This window comes from Mytilus galloprovincialis, chromosome 1 (assembly GCF_965363235.1).
Source record: "Mytilus galloprovincialis chromosome 1, xbMytGall1.hap1.1, whole genome shotgun sequence".
Taxonomy (NCBI): Eukaryota; Metazoa; Mollusca; class Bivalvia; order Mytilida; family Mytilidae; genus Mytilus; species Mytilus galloprovincialis.
In genome coordinates this window covers 117,740,381-117,746,381 of record NC_134838.1, presented here as the reverse complement: position 1 = coordinate 117,746,381, position 6,001 = coordinate 117,740,381, and the positions used below count along the sequence as shown (strand labels likewise).

The 6,001-nt window shown below is 31.4% G+C and overlaps 1 long non-coding RNA gene across 1 annotated transcript; it reads right to left on the bottom strand.

The window, feature by feature from the left end:
• Nucleotides 1-5,530: 5,530 nt before the first annotated feature.
• Nucleotides 5,531-6,001, bottom strand: LOC143054194 (uncharacterized). Its single transcript, XR_012971592.1, has 2 exons — nt 5,891-6,001; nt 5,531-5,613 (listed from the first exon to the last, which is right to left on the bottom strand). It is a non-coding gene; the product is annotated as an uncharacterized LOC143054194 (long non-coding RNA).

Sequence of the window (6,001 nt, the reverse complement as noted above, 5' to 3'; positions counted from 1 at the left end):
GACAGTTAATACTTAGTTGAAAATTGATGAATGTTAACAAATCGTATCATCACACAATTATAATAGTTTAACGGATTTACAAATTAGATAATGTATGAACACTTCAATTTCAACTCAATGTCTAAAACCTATTTTACTATACAAATCAATGTGTCAGTTACAAAAGTAATTTTGAGGGATGTATTTACTTTTCAACCTTGTACCTCGCTTTGAATCTGTGAACGAATATTCTAACAACTTTGTTAATGTCGATCTTATATATATCAAAAAAATATTTTGCCTCTTTCCTCCTTAGATAACGTACACAACACTGATTGATTCATGTAGATTCAATGTAATTACTTTGCAATTAAGCACTGTTTTTTTAGTCTTTAGAAATAGCGATATATTAAAGTTGCAAAGATTATTCTCTTTCACCCATAATTAAATGAATTTCGTTTTTCAATGATAATTTTGAACTTAACATCATCTTAAAAGTCTGAACATTGAATTATTCAGTCATATTCAGTCCTTCGGTCAACTATATGTTTTAACCGACCATACTTGACTGAAAGCGTATTAGCTAAACAGTACCAAATTTATTGTTTAGTCTTTTAAGAACTGTTCAGATCAAAATTATCGTTTCAGATCAAAATTAGTTTAACTGAACCATTAAAACAAAGTTTTCATAAACTGATCTTTATGACGTTATATTTCTGGGTGTACTGATTAAGTTTAATTCAATGATATGAACAACAATGAGTATTACAGATTGTATTGATAAAATTGCATGTATTTTGCCAGTACACATTTGATAAGGGTCTTGTTTGTTCATGCAGATATCCCTTCGGTAGTTTAACGGGTGCCATTATGAGTTGGATGACCGTTACGACGTACTTGTGTCAGAGATGACTATGTAAATCTTATAACAGTCGTAGTCTTTCTCTCGTGTTCTTTTTTCGGATGCCACGTGTTGTGCAGTATATACTTATAGACTATTACCCGAATTCTACTACGGTGGGTTTTTTGATATGGCTTTTGTTCTTAATATATTGTTTTGTATGCTTTTGTTTCTCTTTTCGGCATTTATTGTTTTATAGTGCCAGGATTATGTCGGTCTTGGCTTCGACTTATCAGTGTTTCTACTCCCATTTTTTTTGTTCGTCTCTTTTTTTAATCATTATTCGACTTCATATCATTACTTGGTCGATGTAATTGTGGTTGGGAATTTCAATCAACTTGATACCTCAACCCTTTAAAACTGGAAACTAGCACCATATTATTAGTTACATAGTGTGCTAGTGACCTAATACGGTATTTATGGGGTCAGTAAATTCCATATGGGGTGAGAGCGAAGCTCGAATCCCCATATGGAATTTACTGACCCCATATATATCGTATTACGTCACTAGCACACTATGTAACGAATTTATCTTACCGACTATCTTAACGTGTGAAATTAAGACTAGTGATTCTCAAAACGAGCAAGTCTTCAATACTGTTAGCGCTAAGAAAATACTTCCATTAATCCTACAAAAACAGATGCCAACAATAACGATTGTAAGGTTTAAATGTGTTTTATTTTCTTGTTAATTCGACCTGTTGATACTGTTTATAATGCTTTTTTGTCATTTTTTATTTATACGGATCTTGTCTGTACACCAGCTTTGATTATTTGTAATATCTTCACTTATTCTTACAACATTTGTATAAACTTCAAGATTATAAAAAAACCGTTTTTTTTTCTAAAGTGAACATTGATTGGTTAAATATTTCTCAGTCATGTCCTGTTTTTGAATTTGTTTGTTAGCTTTTTGGTCATGAATGTTTGTCTCTAATATTTAATTAACTGTACATTTGTATTCAGATATCGCAGATCAAATTTATTCGTTCATTGTTTAATCATACGTTTTTTGATTGAGTTAAGTCTGCCAATTGATATTTTATCGTATGTTTTTCTTTGTTGTGATGTTATGCTATTGTTTCAGAAAAGGGGAGAAGGTTTGGATCCATTAAAACGTTTAATCCCGCTGCAAATGTTTGCACCTGTCCTAAGTCAGGAATCTGATGTACAGTAGTTGTCGTTTGTTTATGTAATATATACGTGTTTCTCGTTTCTCGTTTTGTTAATATAGATTAGACCGTTGGTTTTCCCGTTTGAATGGTTTTACACTAGTAATTTTGGGGCCCTTTATAGCTTGTTGTTCGGTGTGAGCTAAGGCTCCGTGTTGAAGGCCGTACTTTAACCTATAATGGTTTACTTTTTAAATTGTTATTTGTATGGAGAGTTGTCTCATTGGCACTCACACCACATCTTCCTATATCTATTTATGAATTTGTTTCAATCTGAATCATCAATTTCTTCGTCTGTTGGAACTTTTAAGATTTTTTCTACGAGATGAGAATAGTAAAGAGTTTGTAAATGTTTATCAGATCTCAAGTATGAACGACTAAGTACACATCCGAATTTGAAATCAATTCCTACATAAGGAAGGTTTTACTCATCATCAACATGGCGTTACATATAACATTGTATGTTTATGTATCGTTGTTCATACTTCTTCAAAGTAAGTTTTTATTTTAAATGAAATAATGTCGTACTCTCATACCACATCTTATATCTATGTTTAGGGTACTATTGATAAGGCTTGCAAGCACCAACTCAAACTGCCGGTTAACCGGTTAATCAAAAGGCAAAAGTGTAAGATTTGACAACACTAACAGTAAGCAATAAACTCTTGCACATATTATTAAATCTAAACTACGTATCGCAGTATTTAGATATTGACGGCGTCTAAATCTAAAGATTATAACTGCGCAACTCCCTTATCATTTTAATCCAACTGCAAGTTTTAAACTAGTGATCTTAATTTGATAGTTACACCTTTACGTACAAAATGTTGTATTTTTCAGTATGTTCTTTTTGACCGGGCCCGATTTGGTGGCGTTACATCTTACAAAGTGCACCCGAAGTATTTCACATATAATTCGGCTCAAACTATAGGGACGTCTTTAACCTAGAGTGAAATGGAAGTATTTTGTACTCCGTGTTAAAGGTCTCACTGTTACTTTGAGATAAAGAACAACGATTAAAGCGCTGTTTCTTTGCTTTAAGTGTGTATTTTGTGTCATGGATAGAAACCCAATTTCCTTTGTTTTCTATCAGAAAACTGATAACGCCATTGTAAAATAAGAAAGAGACTAAAAGAAAAACAACAGAACACAACACAAAACAAAACATAGAAAACTAAAAACTGAGCAAAATGAACCAACCCAAATCTGGAATTGATCACAAGTGCACCGGAAAGGGTTCGCAGATCATGCTCCACATGCGGCACATTAAAAGGGTCTTTCATTACAACCAGAATTTTAAAAAAACACTATATAATCTACAATCGCCCACACTACTTTTATTTTCATGGGTTACTGTATATTAGTAAACACCTGTAGTTGTTTATATATTTGCTTTCAAATTCCCCATTAATATCGGTTGACTGATTCAACTGTTTGATAAGGAATTAAGGTATCGACCATTTACTTCGAAACCTACGATTTTATTGTTTTATTAGTATTCAAATATTCACAATATCATTGTTGTAAATGAGAAAGTTAGGTGACTTTGCTGATCCGGATTGTTTTAGTGAACCTATTGAAAATACAATCAAGTTGGATTTATATCTAGACTCACATCATATTCTGAAAATTGACAATAAGATTCGGTTTACAAAAGAAATATTTCTATTTCGATTTGTAAGTTTCCATATCTGTGTAACAATAAGGTAGCAGCGCCTGTTTATGCCTAAATATTATTTCCCAGTTAATAGGAATATTCATGGATTTAGTATCCTATCAATTTTTTTTTGATTAGATGCATTATATTTAACAAGGCTTGACATCCGTATTTTTTTTTAAAATATAAACCATTTTTTTTTGTGTAAAATTGTTTTGTATATATATGAAAAATTGTGTGAGTGTAATATTATTTACTAGATGTAAGATGCTTTACTTCAATACTAATGTTTAAAAAAAAACACTACCTGTTATACTATTTTGTTGGAAAAGAAAAACTAATTGTCTTTTACTTTGCAATGGATTGCAAGTGAACTTATGATACAGCCAAATCTGATGAAGACGTGTTCTTATTATGCTGTAAACAATTCAATATATATAATGGTCTGAATAACATAAAATTTATAGAAAAAGTAAAATCACAAAAATACTGAAATCCGAGGAAAACTCAAAACGGTAAGTCTCCAATCAAACGGCAAAATCAAATGACAAAACACATCAAAGAAAAGGACAACAACTGTCATATTCCTGACTTGGTACAGACATTTTCAATGTAGAAAATGGTGGATTGAACCTGGCTGTATAGCACTAAACCTCTCACTATAAAGATTAAATTTAGTTTCTCTATAGTGAACAGTAGTTTATCAATCTTTAAATCTCGTTGGTCGATTATCAAAACAAATTAAGGGAATCTCCAAATGTAGCTAGACTGGGTGTGAATACAAGGTATAAATAAAGCCAACAGTATTATACCGATGTTCAAAACTCATAAATCGATAGAAAAAAAACCCGGGTCACAAACCAAAACCGAGGGAAATACATTAACTATAAGAGGAGAATGACGACACAACATTAAAATGTAACACACACAGAAACGAACTAAGCATTAGACAAATTCCGATGACAATAACCAATATAACATCAAAACTAAATACATGAATTTGGGATAGAAAAGTACCGTGACATGTCTTATAATAACGTGAATTCACACTCAAATATAAGAGGAAACAAACGACACAAATGAAACACAACGTTAAAATGTAACACACACAGAAACGAACTATAATATAACAATGACCATATTCCTGACTTGGTACAGGACAGTTTTTAAAGACAAAAAATGGTGGGTTGAACCTGGTTTTGTGGCATGCCAAACCTCCCGCTTTAATGGCCATGTTAAATATTACATTGAAATGACAACACAACATTACAGGACTACAATACAAATAAATAGAATATATTTGACAAAGAAACACACAAATACTAGCTAACAAAAGGCACCAGGTTTAAAATTTAATACGCCAGAAGTGCGTTTTGTCCACACAAGATTTACTAGTGACGCCCAGATACAAAAGTTTGAAAGCCAAAAGAAGTACAAAATTGAACAGCATCGAGGACCAAAAGTTCAAAAAAAAATGTGCCAAAAACGGCCAGGGTTTTCTGTTTGGGACCAGAACATCCCTATTATTTAGAATAGTTTATACTTTTGCCAACAGTAAATATTATAAAATTACTATATAAAAGATATACTGATAAAACTGAATTATATATAAAAGTGTCATCGAATCTACCAAACTGTTCAAGAAGCCAGGATTTAAAGTTGACACGTTTAACATGTTGAATATTCTGAGCAACTTTCTTATAGAATTTGTCCTTTTTGTTGCGTTTTGTGATTTTGTAAAAAGTCATTATCTGTTTTTTAATTTGTGTTGTTATCCTTTGAGTTTTTTGTTCTTTTCCTTTTTTTCATGTTATATGAACACTCATGGTAATTTGATTATAATCCTATTACAGTTATTTGTTCATCATCTGATTCATGTATTGCTTCATTAACTCCGCAAGCATCTACAAAGACAAATCAAATAATTTCAATTAAATTCAAGTTAATTCAAGTAAAAAGAATTTTATAGACGATATTTCATAAAAAATAACTTGACGAAAAGTAGATTATTAAGATTTTTCATCTAAAACAAATGTCCTTATGTATGTTACAACTGGACAAAAGAACAAAATATTCATGATAACCTTAATCCTTTTTCATTTTGATAAACATGATGTAATAATATATCCCTTAGGTACTTAAAGTTTAATATGAAGGATATTTTTGTTTGATCAGGTATACCTGATGTAGATTGTTGACTTTCTGTATCTGAATGCTGTGTTTTCTTCTCTCCGCCTATAATAATTTGTGTATCAAGATGAGATTGGTAATTGTCGTTCTTGCCTCTTCTCC